Source organism: Camelus dromedarius, chromosome 14 (genome assembly GCF_036321535.1).
Source record: "Camelus dromedarius isolate mCamDro1 chromosome 14, mCamDro1.pat, whole genome shotgun sequence".
Taxonomy (NCBI): domain Eukaryota; kingdom Metazoa; phylum Chordata; class Mammalia; order Artiodactyla; family Camelidae; genus Camelus; species Camelus dromedarius.
The window spans coordinates 6,669,195-6,688,356 of NC_087449.1; positions in this window are offsets into that span (position 1 = coordinate 6,669,195).

Sequence of the window (19,162 nt, forward strand, 5' to 3'; positions counted from 1 at the left end):
CAAAAGGTAAACACAGAATTGCCATAAAATCCAGCAATTCTACTTCACATGTATACCCAAAGGAATTGAAGGAAGGGGCGCAAGCAGATATTTGTATGCTAGTGTTCACATAGGTATTGTGCAGAACAGCCAAAAGGGAGAAACGACCCCAACAGGCATCAACAGATGAACCAGTAAAATGTAGGACGTGCATACAGCAGACTACTATTCGGCCTTAACAAGAAACGAAATCCTGATATACACTGCAACACTGACATACCTTGAAAACACTATGCTACATGAAATAAGCCAGATAGCAAAAGACAGATGGTGTATGATTCCACTAGATCAAGTACCAAGAACAGACAAATTCATAAGTAGAAAATACAGCAGGTTACCAGAGGCTGGGTGAGGTAGGAATGAGGAATTACTTTTTAAGGAATAGAGAGTTTCTGTTCAGGAGGATGACAAAGCTCTAGAGATGGAGCGTAATGATGGTTATACAACAATATGAATATACTTAATGCAAATGAATTGTACACCTAAAATGATTTAAATGACCAATTTATGTTGTATATTTTATCACAATTTTTTAAAATGGGGCTATGGCAAAGATGTCTGATTTTCTGCTTGAGAAACATAGAAATTTTTTTTTTAAAAAGAAGCAGAGATTGATTCTAAATGAAAAGAAACCATAGTTTATACTCTATTTTTGGTTTACATGCTATGCCTTCTATTCCACCCCAAAAAAACTTAGAGACATAAATGATCATCCTTGATATCATTTAAGAAATACACACAAAATAGAAAACCTTTACTTTATGGCTATGTTTTGTGTTCCTGAAATATTAAATTTAAAGCAAATTTTAATCAACTTAATCACAGGCAGTGTAGCCTGGTGGTTAAGAGTACTCTGAGGATTAGGTATGTGACTTTGGGTATATTATGTATTCATCATTGCTCCAGTTTCTTCACTGTGAAATGAGGATAATGAAATTTAAAAATCTATATTAGGGTTCTCCAGGGAAGCAGAAACAGTAGGAAAGACAGATGACAGACAATAGATGATTAAATACATAGATATAGAGGTATAGATTTTATATAATAATATACATTTAATACATTATATATTATATAAATCTTAAATATTAACATTAAAACATTTGAATTATAAAATGTTAATATTGAAATTTATATATTGATAATATATAAATTACATATATCATACACAGCTTAATCACGATGAATTGACTCACATGATTATGAAAGCTGAGACGTCCCATGACCTGCCATCTGCTGGCTGGAAAGCCAGTGGTGTAATTCAGTTAAGTCTGAAGAACAGAGAATTAGACGAGCCAATGGTTTAAAACCCAGTCTGCGGACCACAGAAGATGAGATGTCCCAACTCAAGCATGCAGACAGAAAGCAAAAGGGGCAGATTCCTCCCTCCTCTACCTTTCCTACTCAGGCCCTCAATGGACTGGATGATGCCCACCCACATAGGGGAGGGCAGTTTACAGAGTACATTGGTTTAAATGTGAATCTCATTCAGAAACACCCTGACAGACACACCTAGAAATAGATTTTAACCTTGGCACCCTGTGATGAGTCAAACTGACACATAAGATTAACCATCACACTATCTCACCTAGTTACTGAGTAGATTCAATAAATTAATGTGGGAAAGTACTTAAAACTGTGCCTGACACAAAGTAATCACTGCAAACATTAGCTGCTGCTGTTGCCTTCAGCAGTCACTGAAGATTTAACAGTTCCAGGATAAGCTCCATGATAGTTACCACCAAAAGAGGTTGTGATGAATCCCTTAATAAAAGCACCCATCTGTTTTAAAGCCATGACAGCCTCATAATTTTTTTGTAAATGTTGATTTTATATTTTTATAATTATGTATTAAATATGAAGGTTTTCTAAAAATAAGTACAACTGTAACTATATATAATTTAAAAATGCACGTTGCTTTTCTCATTTTTATATATTAATGTAGAAATTACAATGGTCATTATAAGGTAAATATCACAGGCATTTCCTGTAACAAATAAAACCATAGCAGAGGGAATACTGGAGTTTGAGGCAGAACTTGAATTCAGTTCCAATGCTTCCACTCAGTGGTTTTGAGTACCTGATTAAGTCACTGGTTCTGTTTCTTTAGTTTCATTATCTATATTGGGCAGATTTTTTGTTTGTTTGTTTGCTTATTGTATCAGTTATATGAGATAGATGTATTAAAATCTCCAACTATGATTGTAGATATGCCACAGTTTGTCCTTTTGGCTCCCACTTTTTTGCTTTATACATGTAATTAGTTGCATTCAAATTCACAGCTGTTACGTCCAGTGGTGGGCTGGTAAATGTTTAGGAACTAGCCCTCCAAGAGAGAAGAAACAATCCCTAATTTGCAGCGTTTGCCAATTTTCACTTTGTAAGTACTCTGACTATGCCAATTTTAAGCTACCCTTGTGATGCTACAGAACATGAAAATGGGAAGAGATGCACATACTAGCTCTTGCAAGCGGATGCAAGTCAGCTCCAGCACCGGCTGTATCATCCTGTTAGACTGATTATCATCTTGAAATGCCTCTTTCATTTCTGGCATTGTTCGTTGCCTTAATGTCTATTTCATCTCTTGCTAGTATAACTAGACCCACTGTCTTACTGTTAGTGTCCACCTGCTATATCTTTGTCCGTCTTTTTCTCTTTAACCTTCCTGCAGCCATTTATTTAGGCATAGCTCTTGTAGTCAGCATATGATTATATTTTTGTTTAGTTTTAATCCACTTTGACAATTTTAGACTTCTAATTACAGCATTTAATCTGTTTAAAATTAATGTAATCACTGTTAAATCTGCCTTTTTAAACCAGTCCCTTGACTATTCATCCAGGGATATTTATGTCTATACAAGCACTATTTATACTTATATCCTTCCTCTCTTTTTTACACAAATGGTAGTATCCCTTACATACAGTTCTGCACCTTAATGTATATTTTTACTTAAAATACAATTTGGATATTATTTCACCATCGTACAAAAAGTGTCTCCTTGTTAGAGCTGATGGTGGCAAAGCATTTCACTGCAAGGTTTCCATTGTAGAACTTTTTAATTAGTCCCCTCTTGATGGATATTTAGGTAGCTTTCGATCTTTTGATCTCCCAATGATGTGGCAATTCATTTATCTTCATTATAGGTGCAAGTATTATCTGTAAGGTAAATTTCTGGGGGTGGAAATGCTAGACAGAGGGCAGGTTCATTGATAAGTTCCACAGATATTAATAAATCATCTCCCTGTCAAGGTTTTATCAGTTTGCATTCCTGCTACCAATATATGAGGGACCTCCTTCTCCCACACCCTTAGTGACGTAATGCATCAAATAATTTGATCTTTGCCAACTTCTTAGGTGAAAAATTATCTCAATTTAGTATTTTAAGATAAATTTTATTGACATTTAACACACATGCAGAAATGTGTACAAATTACGAATATAGCTCCGCCCATTTTCAAAGTGAATTCACCTGCGTAATAGCACCCAGATCAAGAAATGTAACTTCACAAGCCCATTCAAATCCCTGGCTTCCTACCCCTCAAGGTAACCACTATCCTAATTTTTTAACACCTTCAATTAGTTTTGCCTGTTTTTGAATTTCATGTAAATACAATCACCTGGTGTGTCCTCTTTTTAACTCAATATCTCAATGTAGTCTGATTTTGCAATTAATTTTCTTTTAAGTGCAATGGAATACCATATCATGTGTTTTAAGAGTCATTTTTTAAATTCCCTTTTCTGTGAATTCTTGGTTCATATCCTTTGGACATTTTTCTCTTGAACTGATGGTCTTTATTCTTTTCTGAAGTACAGTCAATTTATGTTAATCTTCATTCTTACTGATTTATAGGAGATCTTTACATGCCTGGAAAGTAGCCCTTTGTGACATAAGTTGAAAATATTTTTTCCCAGTTTAACGTTTGCTTTGGCCAATGGTGTTTTTTGGCACACAGAGTTTTTTTAAATTCTAAGGTGAATGAAAGTATTAGTCTTTGGGGGTACTACCTAAGCTTTGCGTCATATTTAGAAAGGCCTTTCCTATGGCAAGATTATTTTTTAATTACCCATAATTTGTCTAGTTTTTGTTTACATTTAAATCTTCAAACCAATTGGCTGTCTTTCATTTCTAAATAAATTATAATTTGATTTTTTTCTTCACCTAAGAATTATTTAGAAGAGTATTTTAGTTTTTTTCTAGGCAGACAATATTTTGGTTATCCCTTTAAAAGTATTCATCTTGAATATTAATTCATTGTGTTCAGAGATTGTAGACTCTTTATGGTTTTTGATTTTCAGAATTTCTCCAGTTTCCTTGTCCTGACTCTTCCTAAGGCAGAGTCAATTTTTTTTTAACACCTTTATTATTACGCTATGATTCCTGTACAGTAAACTACACATATTTCAGATGTAAAATCTGGTAATTTAGATAGATGTACACACCAATGAAACCACTACTACAATCCAGATAGCTAACATTTCTGATTCCAGTCAAGATGGCCAACTAGCAGGACCACAAGCTTGCCTCTCCTCATGACTACAATAAAACCACAACTGGATGCTAAACAACCATCAAAAAAAGACTGGAACCTAGCAAAAAAGATCTTCTGCAACTGGTAACATAAAGAGGGAACTACAGCATGATGGTAGGAGGGGAGTACTCATGATATAATTGGGCCCCATACCCTCCAGGTGGGTGACCCACAAGCTAAAGATTTGATAAGTTGCAGAGGCCCTCCCACAGGAGTGAGAGTTCTAAGCCCCACATCAGGCTCCCCAGATCAGGTCCCGGCATTTGGAAGAGAAGAAGACCCCAGGACATCTGCTTTTGAAGCCCAGAGGGGCATGGCTCTGGGAGCCCCACGGGACTGGGGGAAATGGAGACTCCATTCGCTTGAGACGCAGACACGGATATTCAAGTGCACCAGGTCCAAGGGCAGAGGCAGTGATCTCACAGGAACCTGGGCCAGACCTGCCTGCTGGATTTGGAGGGTCTCCTGGGGACGTCGGGGATGGCTGCGGCTTACTCAGGGGACATAAAAGCTGGTGTCAGACATTCCAGAAGTGTTCATCTACATGAGCTTTCCAGGAGGCTGACATCTTGATTGGATCATTAGCACCAAGACCTACCCCACCCAACAGCCTGTAGGGAAGCCTCAGGCCTAACAACATACAGGGTAGGAGCACAGCCTCACCCATCAACAGACTTCCTAAGCCACAAAGGCCTCTAGACAGGGCCCTACCCACCAGAGGTCCAGGACCAAGCTTCACCCAGCAGTGGGCAGGAACTGGCTCCTCCTGCCAGGAAACCTGCATAAGTCTCTAGTCCAGCCTCATCCACCAGGGCCAGATATTAGAAATAAGAAAACAACAATCCCAAAGCCTATAGAAGGAATCCACAAACACGTAGAAAGATAGATGGTATGAGGTGGCAAAGGAGTATCTCCCAGGCCAAGGCACAAGATAAAATCCCAGAAGAGGAAATAAGTGATGAGGAGACAGGCAATTTATCTGAGAAAGAGTCTAAAGTAATGATGGCCAGGATGTTTAGAGAACTCAAGAGTGAAGTTTTTAGCAAAGAGTTGGAAAATACAAAGAATACCCAGAGCTGAAGAATAAAATCGCTGAAATGAACAGCACACTAGAGGGAACCAAGAACAGACTAAATGAGGCAGAACAGAGAAGTGCGCTAGAAGACAGGTTAGTGGGGATCACTACTGCAGGACAGAAAAAAGAATGAAAAGAAATGAGGATAATTTAAGAGAACTCTGGGACAACATGGAGCACACTAGTATTCACAATATAGGGGTTCCAAAAAGAGAAGAGAGAAAGGACCTGAGAAAAGTTTTGGAGAGATAATAACCAAAAACTTCTCCAACTTGGGAAAGGAAGCAGTCACCCAAGTCCAGGGAGCCCAGAGAGTTCCACACAGGATCCACCCAAAGAGGAACACACCAAGGCACATAGTCATCAAATTGATAAAAATTAAGGATAAGGAGAAAATATTAAAATTAGCAAGAAAAAAGCAATGAGTAACATACAAAGGAATTCCCATTAGGTTATCAGCCGATTTTTCAGCAGAAACGCTACAGGCCAGAAGGGAGTGGCATGATATATTTAACGTGATGAAAGGACGAAACTTACAACCAAGAATACTCTATACAGCAAGGCTCTTGTTCAGACTTGATGGAGAAATCAAAAGCTTCACAAATAAACAAAAGCTAAAAGATTTCAGCACCACCAAACCAGCTTTACAACAAATGTTAAAGGAACTTCTCTAGTCATCAAACCATAAGAAAAGAGAACAAAAGGAAGAGGAAATGAAAAAGAGAGAGAGAGACCTACAAAAGATTGCTTTGGCTGTTTGTGGTTCCTTATAAATTTTGGAGTTGTTTGTTCTAGTTCTGTGAGGAATGTCGTGGGTATTTTGATGGGGGTTGTGTTGGAGCTGTGGATTGCTTTGGGTAGTGTGGCCATTTTGATAGTGTTGATTCTTCCAATCCAAGAGCACAAGAAACCTTTCTATTTCTTTGTGTCACTTTGGTTTTCAGAGTGTAGGTAACCTACTTGGTTAAGTTTATTTCTAGGTATTTTGTTATTTTTGATGTAATGGAAATGTCTCTGCAGGTTATAAAATTCTGGTTTTTGAAGTGAAAAAAAAAGTGAATGAAAGGTTGCAAATGGCAAAATATCCTTCTCTTTTATGGGTGAGTTGTATTCCATTATATATCTATATACACATATACATATATATACACACATATATATAGTGCATCTTCATTATCTATTCAACTATTGATGTGCAGGATGCTTCCATATTTTGGCAATTATAAATAATGTTGCTGTTAATAGCAGGGTGTAAGGATCTTTGTGAGTTAATTCTTATTTTGTGGTTGGCTTTATTCCTTTGATAACTATGTAAGTTTAAAAAGCTAAAGCTCAACATTCTTAGAAACAAAGAACACTACACATATGTAAATTAAAAAACATATGTGCAGTAAAAAAACAAATGATCTATCAAGCCATGAAAGACATGGAAGAAACTTAAAAGACATATTAGTAAATGAAAGAAGCCAGTCTGAAAAGGCTACAAACTGTATGATTCCAACCAAAGGACATTCTGGAAAAGGCACAGCTATAGAAATAAGATCGTGGTTTCCAGGGGTTTGGGGAGAGGGAGGGAGGGAGGAATGAATAGATGGAGCACAAGGGATTTTTAGGGCAATGAAATTATTCTGTATGATACTATAGTGGTGGCTACATGTCATTATGCATTTGTCAAAACCCATAGAACGTACAACATCAAGAGTGAACCCTAATGTAAACTACGGACTTTGGCTGATAATAATGTGCCCATGTTGGTTCATCAATTGTACCAAATATGCCACACTAATGAGGGATGCTGAGGGTAGGGGAGTACATATGTGTGGGTGGGGAGGGCTATGTGGGAACTCACTGTATTTTCTGCTCAATTCTGCTGTGAACCTGAGACTGCTCTAAAAAAATTAAGTCTATTAAAAAAAAAAAAAAAAGAAGCTAACATTTCCATCACTTTCCAAAGGTTACAAATTTCGAATTCCCAATTTATTCCTTCCCAAACTCTTTGCCCCCTCATAACCATAAGTTTGTTCTCTATGTCTGTGAGTCTGTTTCTGTACATCTGCATTTAAACCTCTTAATTTTTGCTGTTATTTTGTAATTGTCTCATCTCTAATTTGTTTTTCTCCTTTCTTGCCCTCCTCTGGATTGGTAAAATATGTTTATTATTCCATTTTCCCTCTTTCAGCTTGTTAGTTATACATTAAAATTTAGTGGCTACCCTAAGGACAATAATAAGCATCCTTGACGTTGTGGAGACTACATAAATTAGCACTTTTCCACTTTCTAGACAATTCAAGGATTTTACAGAACTTTAATTCACTTCTCTCACTCTGACATTTTGGGATGTTATTGTCACACATTTTAATTCTGCAAATATTTAGAACCCTACCAGATATTACTATCTCCTAATATTTTAAACTAATATTTAGTTTTATCCAGCTATTTATACTTTCTTATGCTTTTTCTTACTTCATTATAATACTTTCATCTGGGGCAATTTTCCTTCTGTTCTGAACTCCCTTAAGTATTATCTTTAATAAATTCTCTCAGTTATTTTGCCTAAAAACTTTGTCTGTAGGACATTTTCACTAGGTAAAGAATTCCAGGTTGTCATTTATTTTTTTTAGAGGTGTTGTTCTATTGTCTTATAGTTTGCATCAGTTTATAGAAAAGGAGCTGTCAGTTTTGGTGTTGCTTATTTGAAGATGTTTTGTTTGTCTTTGATTTTTAATAGTTTTACTTCAGTATGCTCAGGGTAGTTTTCTGTGCAATTATTTCCTTGGGATTGAAAGAATCTGTAACTTGAACTCTATGGTAAGCTTTAGAAAACTTGAAGCTGGGGTTTCTTCAAATATTACTATCGCCCATTCCCTGTGCTCTCCTGAGACTCCAATTACATATATTTTGGACATACTTAATGTCATATAAAAGTATATATCTCTTACACTCTATTTCTTTTTCCTCTGTTTTAGTTTACATATTTTTTCATTGATTTATCTGTTAGTTCACTAACCCTATTTCTGCTGTGTCTAATCTGCTGTTAAACACACCTTTGAGTTCTTAATTTTAGAAATTGAAATTTTCAGTTCTAATCTGCTTAATTAAATTTTTATAGATTCCAGTTCCTTGAGGAAATCTTCCATGGGGTCATTTATCACTTTTTGGGCACAGTAATAATTGCTGATTTAAAGTCCATATCTTATTATCCCAATTTCTGCATGCCCTTAAGTGTTTTTTTTTTTTAAATATTGTCTATTTTTCTCTTTAGTTTCCAGGCATTTGGTCTTATCTCCTGGCATATGTAACTATTTTTATTCAATGTTATATTTTACATGTGAAAATCTTCAGAAGCCCTGAATGACAACAGCTCTGTCCTGAGAGAATTTAATTTCCTTTTGGCAGAGTAGGATCCAGACCAGCTCTCAGAAGGTCTAAAGCCAGTCTTGAACTATTTCTAGTTTTCCACACGCCTATCCTGTAGCCCTTGAGGTGTCTCAATTGAAAACCTATGGTGCAGGGACCCTATCTTCCTTTGTCAGTCCTGGGCTCCACACTTAAGTATTTACTTTATATTTACCCTGCTTGGCGTTGAATTTAGGCCTAACAGGCTCTGTATCATCACGGGACATTTTCCACCTTTAATTTCTTGTGTTATGTTAATTCTCACATAATAACAGCATGAATATCCAAACCAGAACATGCACATGGATAACTATGAGTCAAAAGTAAAATCTTTAAACTCACAAATTATACTGTAAAAATATTTTCCTATTGGCAAAATAGCTTAGCACAATAAACTAAAGCCTAAAAGTTATCACAACTTAATTTAAAATATTCTATCAAGTTTACCTAAAATACACTTTCTATAGAAGCAGAATTACTGTGGAACTAATAAACTTTAGGGCCCTGAAGCAGCCTTCAAAGATTTTTATATGGGCATTTATGTTCGTAAAGTTTGCAAAAGCATGGTAATTTCTAGCTTTTTTTCATAAAGAGGACCTTAAATTGTGTGAGCTGTAGGCCTCACAAAACCTAGGTCTATCCCTGTTTCTTACGTGGAATGAAACACAAATGTAGTTCTTTCTGCAGGAAGCAAAAAGGTTTTGTTTTCTTATTTGCTAGTTTTGCAATAAACAAAGAGAGGGAATGCTGCTAATGGCACAGAAATGATCTGAGCAGTGGGAATATGGTGTTTGGCTGAAGGGACTTTGGCAAACCTCATTTTCTGACCAAAATGTCTGAGTTTAGCCCTCCCACACAAGACTAGCAGTTTCAAAGGTAAGTATAAGCTAAGCCTTCAATGTCTAGTGCTCTGTTCTATTAATGCATAATGTTTCACTATGACCTACATAGGAATTGGCTATGGTAAGTAGGATGAAGTCGTCACCTCAGCCTGGGTACACAGTTATGCAATCTGTGTGCTTTGGATTCAGACTCCTGGTATAATTCAAAGGCAAATGAGAAAAATGTCACCTCTGTAGAGGAGAGCAACGGGTGGGGAATCTGAGCTATCACCTTGGCTGTACCTAGCAGGGACATTTCAGGGCTGCACACAAGTACAAAAAATAATCTCAGTAACCATCCATTAAAAATAACTTCACTAGGTAGCTAGTTCAGGACAAATTCAGAGTTGGAGTTCAAGAAAACTTCACACTTCTTGAAGCAAACACTGGAAACCCAGGTTCATGAAAGACATTCTTCACGAAGGGATAAAGATCTCCCTCATCCATTAGAAAATAAACTATTTTAACTTGATTGATACTGCATTCAGTTTTTCCTCACTGAGACGTTTTTGATTTGTAAAAGAGGTTAAGCCATTTAACTACCAATACAAATGCCAAGATACTGTACAAAACGTTCACAGCCAAAATAATTCTTAATTATTCCCTAGTATTTCCCACATAATCCAATATACCACACGAAAATACTATGTATTTTAAGTCTTCCTACAATAAAAAAATTTTTAAAAACTTTGTACAAAATGTAATTAGTAGGCCCCAACAACTTTTTGGTTTAATAGTCAGAAGTGAGAAAATAATCTGAATTTTGGTTTGGTTTCATAAGTAAGTATTATTCTGTCTAGTAAAACTCACTGTTTTCAGACTTCAGGCACTAAAAAGACAAGAATTTTAAGAAATTTTTTCAGAAAATTTTCTGAAATTGTCTTAGAAATTATTTCCCATATTTTAAAAAATTTATTTATTTAAATTTTTAATTTATTTTGGGGGGGAGGAGGTAATTAGGCTTCCATTTATTTATTTTTAATGGCAGTACTGGGGATTGAACCCAGGACCTCGCGCATGCTGAGCACACACTCTACCGCTGAGCTATACCTCCCCCAAGATGTCCCATACTTCTTTGCAGTAAATAGTATGGCTTCTGTACTAGGTCCTGAATTCCTCTAACAGCAATGATCCAATTGTTGGATCCTTCTAAAGGCTCATCAATTATGACTGAACCTCCTGAATCATGATTTATTCATTTGATCCAAGTCACGCTTTTGCCAATAATAGATCCAGCCAATTCTTTGGGAACAGTTACTTGTGTTGTAATAAGAAGCCCATCCAAATCACAGTGTCATGCTTCCCTGCTGAAGAATAAGCATACCCAGAACCACCCTGTGGTTTCCTTCCTGACCACTTACTTCTGTGTCCCAGCTTGAGAACTCAAACTCAGGAATCAGTCTGGCTCCTGATTACCCCGGGAATGGAGAAATGCAAGCTCCTCTGCAAGGCCCACTGGGCCTTGATGACCTGGCCTCTGATTACCTGTCAAAATTCTCCTTCTCATTTCTCATCAGGCATTACACGCCAGTCATACCTAACTCATCTGCTGTTCCCTGCACGTGCTACACTTTTTCATTCTCCTGTCTGGAAAGCACCTCCTGCCTTGACCTCTTGGCCAACTCCTACTCATCCTTCAAGTTAGCCCCCGGGAAAGCTTTCCTAACTTTCCCCACAAAAGAATGCCTGCTGTTTCCTCTTTAGGTCACATTCTAGACTCCACACTTGCTTCAGTGTGTTGTCATTGCTCATCACGTGTTTGTCTTCCTTCGCTAAACCGTGACTTCCCTGAAGGCAGAGTGTAGATCATCATCACACAGAGGAGCACAGTGCACGATGTGAACAGGTGCTGCAGTCCTTCCTGTCCTGCCTCTTCGTGTTGTGAACTAAACACCGGGACCCGAGTTTGCAATTCAAGATGAGCAAAGAGGCAGTGAGCTCCATGAGCTCACCATCTGGGAGAGAGCTGGCGTTAATCAAATGATAATATTCACGAATATTTAATTACAACTTGAGATAAATGTTCTGAAAGGAACACACACAGACACAAATGCTGACCTAGGCTGAAGCAAGAGGGAGAAAAAGTGGCTAAGGAAGGCTCCCCTAGGGAAACAGTGCTTCCTTCCCATCTAGAGGATGAGTAATTAGAGAGGAGGCTGAGAAAATATGGACAAGAAGAGGAGGGGTCTTTGCAAGGCCATTATAAAGATTTAGTTCTTTTGTCCTTAGACCAACAATTAGGCATTTAAGTTTTTTAAGAAGTTGACTGACATTTTTAGACTGTGGCTTGCAAAGATGCTCAGGCAGTAGACCAGAGGATGAATGGAAGAAACAAATATTTATTGACTGAATTAACAAATTAATAAGTGAACTAACACTCTTAGCTAATTCTTGATTATTTAATTTAGTTAAGCCCTTATAATTAGAATTTAAATTTTAATAACATCTTTGAGTCCAGCACTGTCCAATGGAGCCATGCAATTTAAAACTTTCTAATAGCTATATTTTAAAAGTAAAAAGAAACAGGTGAAAATAATTTTAATGATGTATTATATATAATCTAATGTATCTAAATATTATTTCAACATGTATTCAACATGCAAATGCTAATAATGGATATTTTACATTTTTTGTACTAAGTGTTGGAAATCCAGTGTAAGTATTTTGTACTTACAGTACATCTCAATTTGCATCACCACATTTCAAGTGCTCAGTAGTCACCGGGGCAGGTGGCTACCGTCCTGTACAGCGCAGTTATAATGGATTGACCAAGTGGTTTCCAAATCTGATTATACATCAGAAGTATACACAGAGAGTCTTGTTAAAGAGATTTCCCAACACCTCTCTCTAGCTTGATTAAGTATCTCTAGGAAGAGGCTCAGAAATCTGTTTTTGATCAAGTATAACAGGTGATGGTGATGTAACAGTTCATGGACGAGCATATGGGAATAACTTCATTGCCCCAAAGCCATGAGTATAGTGCAACCCTTGTGAATATAATGAAATCTCCTACATCCTGGGCACATTTGAGCAAAGGATATTTGACAAATCTTGAAATCACTTCAGAAATTCATTACCATCACTACTTCCTAAAAGTCAACCTGTAGAATTCAGTTCCTGAAAAGATAGTGAATTAACAATGCTATTCCTTGTCCCCTAGAAACCCCAAGTGTAATCCTAAAGATGTCATGTAAGTGAGAGGGTGATGATGGATCTTAGAGCCTAATTCAGAAACTGTGAGAAACACCTGGGAGATGAAAGGAAGTTGGGTACCACTGTAGTGGGGAAAGGAAAAACCTGGAGTCATAGAAGGACACTGGCAGAGGTAAGGTGTAGAATGCAGAGATAGGATCGCTGATTGTGCCCTTTTCTACCCACATTACTCTGGGTGGATCACAGCCCACACCAACTCAAGGTGGGCATGAACAGCAGGTCTAGCCCAGCACCTGCCCAAGGAGGCAGAGTAAAATGGGGAAGCTGATAACTATGCATATAGGCTGGCTTGGAACAGTTCTCTTTTTCACTTCCTTTCACCCTGGGGTCTAGGTGAACACAACAGAACACAATAGCTCTTGGAGAAGGAATAGCAAATGCAGAGGTACTGTGAGATAACCCGGGGGCGTGTTCTCTTCATGGAAGGGCAGGATGGAACTAACACAGCCAAGATTGCAACATAAGAGGCTTTTTACCTGAGGCTCATCAACATTCCTCTTTATCAAAACCTTTCAAACAAAAGACAAAAAACAAAATGTATATGATGCAGCAAAAGCAGTTCTAAGTTCACAGCAATACAGGCCTTCCTTAAAAAATAAGAAAAATCTCAAATAAGCAACCTAACCTACCACCTAAAAGAATTAAAAAAGAAGAACAAAACAAAATATAAAGGATACCCAAACAGAGTTGAAGAATAAAATCACTTAAATGAATAACACACTAGAAGGAACCAAAAATAGACTAAATGAGGCAGAAGAACAGATCAGTGAGCTAGAACACACATTAGTGGAAATCACTACTGCAGAACGGAAAAAAGAAAAGAGAATGAAAAGAAATGAGGCTAGTTTAAGAGAACTCTGGGACAATATGAAGCATACTAATATTCACATTATAGGAGTGCCAGAAAGAGAAGAAAGGAAAAGGACTTGAGAAAAGTTTTGGAGAGATAATAACGGAAAACTTCCCCAACTTGGGAAAGGAAGCAGTCACCCAAGTCCAGGAAGCGCAGAGAGTTCCACACAGGATCCACCCAAAGAGGAACACACCAAATTACATGGTAATCAAATTGACAACAATTAAGGATAAGGAGAAGATATTAAAATCAGCAAGAAAAAAGCAACAAATAACTTACAAAGGAACTCCCATAAGGTTATCAGCTGATTTTTCAGCAGAAACTCTACAGGCCTGAAGGAAGTGGCACAACATATTTAAAGTAATGAAAGGGAAAAACTTATAACTGAGAATATTCCATCCAGCAAGGTTCTCATTCAGATTTGATGGAGAAATCAAAAGCTTCACAGATAAAGGAAAGTTAAAAGAATTCAACACCACCAAACCAGCTATACAACAAATGTTAAAGGAACTTCTCTAGTCATCAAATAATTAGGAAAGAGAACAAAAAGAAGAGAAAAAAAGAGAGAGAGAGACCTACAAAAGATTGCTTTGGCAGTTTGGGGTCTTTTATGGTCCCATATAAATTTTGAAATTGTTTGTTCTAGTTCTGTGAAAAATGTCGTGAGTATTTTAACAGGGGATGCACTGGATGTATATATTGCTTTGGGTAATGGGGCCATTTTGATAATGTTGATTCTTCCAATCCAAGAGCACAAGATATCTTTCCATTTCTTTGTATCATCTTCAATTTCCTTCATCAGTGTTTTACAGTTTTCAGAGTATAGGTAACCTCCTTGGTTAAGTTTATTTCTAGGTATTTTGTTCTTTTTGATGCAATGGAAATGTTTATGCCAGTTATAAAATTCTGGTTTTTGAAGTGAAAAGAAAAAAAAAAGAAAGTGAATGAAGGGCTGCAAATGGCAAAATATCCTTCTTTCTTATGGGTGAGTTGTGTTCCATTACATAACATATGCTGCATCTTCTTTATCCATTCTTCTATTGATATGCACTTACGATCCTTCCATATCTTGGCAATTATAAAGAATGTTACTGTTAATAGCAGGGTGTATGTATCTTTTAGAATTAATTCTTACTTTGTGGTTGGCTTTATTCCTTTGATAACTATGTAAGTTTAAAAAGTTAAAGCTCTAAACATTCTTAGAAACAATCAACAGTACATATATGTAAATTTTAAAAATATGTGCAGTATATTTTGTATATGTATTTACATGCAATATATTGTGTATGTGCAGTCAAATTGTAACAATTCTATCTAATAAAAATGAAAAAAAAAAAAAAAAAAAACTACAGTGAGATACCACCTCACACCAGCTAGAATAGCCATCATTAAAAAGTCTACAAACCGTAAATGCTGGAGAAGGTGTGGAGAGAAAGAAACCCTCCTACACTGTTGGTGGGAATGTAAATGGGTGCAGCCACCATGAAAAATGGTATGGCGATTCCTTAAAAAATAAAAATAGACTTACCATGTGATCCAACAATCCCACTCCTGGGCATATACCTGGGGAAAAAAATATAATTCACAAAGACACATGCACCCCAATGTCCACAGCAGCACTATTTACAATAGCCAAGACATGGAAACAACCCAAATGTCCACCAACAGATGACTAGATAAAGAGAAAGTGGTATATATACAATGGAATACTACTCAGGCATTAAAAAGAATGAAATAATGCCATCTGCAGCAACATGGATGAACCTAGAGATGATCATACTAAGTGAAGTAAGTCAGAGAAAGACAAATGTCACATATCACTTATATATGGAATTTTTAAAAATGACACAAATGAACTTATTTACAGAACAGAAACAGATTTACAGACATAGAAAACCAACAATGGTTACCAGTGGGGATGGGGGAGGGATAAATTGGGAGTTTGAGATGTGCAGATACACACTACTATATACAAAATAGATAAAAAGGTCCTACTATATAGCACAAGGAGTTATATTCAACACCTTGTAATAACCTATCATGAAGAATATGAAAAGGAATATATATATACACAAGGAGTTATATTCAACACCTTGTAATAACCTATCATGAAGAAGAATATGAAAAGGAATATATATATAATATATACTGAATTATATATATATACTGAATCACTATGCTATACACCAGAAGCTGTCACACAACACTGTAAATCAACTATACTTCAATTAAAAAAAATTTCACTAGAAGAATCACAATGCAAGTCTCAGGCTTTTGATCTTCCCTTTCAAGAGAAGAAGATGAATTACAGTTGAAGTTGCTGATACTCTGGAATGTGAGATCACAGGGGAAAATATTACAGCATCTGAGGAGTAGAATTCCACAAAAGAAGCTTTTTAAAGAAAACTGGACAATTTGTACTAAAGGAGAATTAATGGGCCAAAAAAATGTGATAAATTTTAAATGAGTAATAGAAATGCCATCAAAGAGATAAGGGAGAATATTACTATGAAGCAATAATAAGCTGGAGATGCTGGGTATGAAAAATATTGTGACTGAAATGAGTTTAGTGGATGGGTTGGGTGACAGACTAGATAACATCAAGTAACAAATTAGTTAAGGCAGAAATTAGTTGGGGATCTCTCCCAGAATGTATCTAGAAGCAATGAAGAGACAGGAAACAAAAGTTAAAGGATATGGAGAGAACCCTCCATACAAAACCTGACAACAGTATAAGAAAAGAGGCCTATAGACAAATATCCCTCATTTACATACATGAAAACTTCTAAACAAAATACTAGCTAATTGAATCAGGTATATATTACAAGGTATATAAAATAAACGAATTAAGGAAGGTCTTAAGATACTAAATGAATATACAAAAGTCAATTGTATTTCTGTATGCTAGCAATGAAAAACCCAAATATGAAGTTAAATAATCTCTTTCAAAAATCACATCGAATAAAATACTTAGAAATAATTTAGCAAAAGACATGTAAAAACCTGTACACTAAAAACTACACAACACTGTTAAGTGAAATTAAAAACAATTGAAATAAATAATATTCCATTGTCACCGATTGTAGGACACACTATTTTTAAGATGCCAACTCTCTCCAAACTGATGTGTCAGTTCTACACAATCCTCATCAAAGTCCTAGCAAACTCTTCAGTAGAAATTGGTAAACTGATCCTAAAATTTATATGGATATGCAAAGGACCTAGAATAGCCAAACATTTTTGCAACAGTAGGAGGATTTAATTAATCTGCGTTTAAAACTTACTATAAATTTATGGTAATCAAGAGAGTATTGGTGCAAAGAGAGACATATACATCAATGAAACAGAATAGAAAGTCCAGAGGTAAATTTTTACATTTGTGGTCACTTGATCTTTGACAAAACATCAATGCAATTCAAAAGAGAAGGATAATAATTTCAACAAATGAAGCTTGAACAATAAGATATTCATGTACAAAAAGGAATTCAATCATTTCTTTGTATCATATATTTACAAACAACTCAAAATGGACCATCGACCTAACTGTAAGAGCTAAAACTATAAAACTTCTACAAAATGTAGAAAAAACTATTTAGGACCTTGGTCTAGGCAAAAATTTATTAGTGTGACACAGAAAGCACAATTTTAAAAATTGATAAATTGAACTTCACTGAAATGTAACACTTTTGCTCTTTGAAAGACACAATTAGAAAAAATAAAAAAGAAGTCTGGAAGAAAACATCTGCAAACTATGCAAGGACTTGGTATTAATTATCCATTGCTGTGTGGCAACTGCCTGAAAGTTAGTAGTTTAAAACAACAAATATTTTACTATCTCACAGAGTCAGGAGTCTGAGTGAAGCTGCCAGCCAGAGCTGCAGCCCTGTCAGACTCAGTTAGGACTGGAGAACGTGCTCCCAAGCTCGCACACGTGGCCGCTAGCAGGCCTCAGTCCCTTGCTGCTTGTTGTCTAGTGTATCAGTTTGCTAGGGCTGCTTTAACAGAACAGCACAAACTGAGTGGCTTGAGTAATAGAAACTCATTGTCCCACAGTTCGGGAAGCTGGAAGTCCAAGATCAGAGTGTCAGCACGTTTTGTTCCTTCTGAGGCCTCTCCCCTTGGCTTGTAGATGACCTCCTTCTTGCCGTGTCTTTATATGGTCTTTTCTCTGTGTGTCCACATCCCCGAGGTCTCCTTTTGTGTCCAAATTTCTTCTTTGTAGTACACCAGTCAAATTGGATTAGGGCCTCATTTTAAGTCAGTCACCTCTTCCAAGGCCCTACTTCCAAATACAGCCAAATTTTGAGGTACTAGGAGTTAGGGCTTCAACTATAAATTCCAGGGGAACACAACTCAGCTTGTAACAGGCAGAGACTTCAGTTCCCTGCCACAAGGGCCTCCCTGTAGGACTACTGACAACAGGGTAGCTTACTGCCCCGAGTGAGAGACCTAGGGAAGAGAATAAGAGAGTAACTGCCTGAAACAGAAGCTACACTTTTTTCAAACCTAATCTCAGGTTTGAAATCACAGGAATAACATAATATTGCTTCTGCTGTACGTGATCAGTAATACAGACCAATTCTGGGACAATCTGGGAAGGTTCTGCATGTTCGTATGAATACCAGACGATGGGGACCATGGGGAACACCATGGGAACTACATAACAAACATTTTTATCCATAATATATGAACTACTATAATTTGATAATAAAACATAACTCAATTAAAAATAGGCAAAAGATTGCCTTTCATCTTGTTGATGGTTTCCTTTGCTGTGCAAAAGCATTTAAGTTTAATTAGGTGCCATTTGTTTATTTTTGCATTTATTTCCATTACTTTAGGACTGATCAAAAAAAAAATCATTCCCATTTATGTCAAGAAGTGTTCTGCCTATGGTTTTCTCTAGGAGTTTTATAGTATCCAGTCTTACAAATTTAGATCTTTAATCCATTTTGAGTTTATTTTTGTATATGGTGTTAGAAATTGTTCTAACTCTATTCTTTTCCATGTAGCTGTCTAGTTTTCCCAGTGCCACTTATTGAAGAAACTGTATTTTCTCTATTGTATATTCTTGCCTCCTTTGTCAAAGACTGACTATAGGTGTGTGAGTTTATTTCTGGGCTCTCTCTTCTGTTCCATTGATCCATATATCTGTTTTTGTGCCAATACCATGCT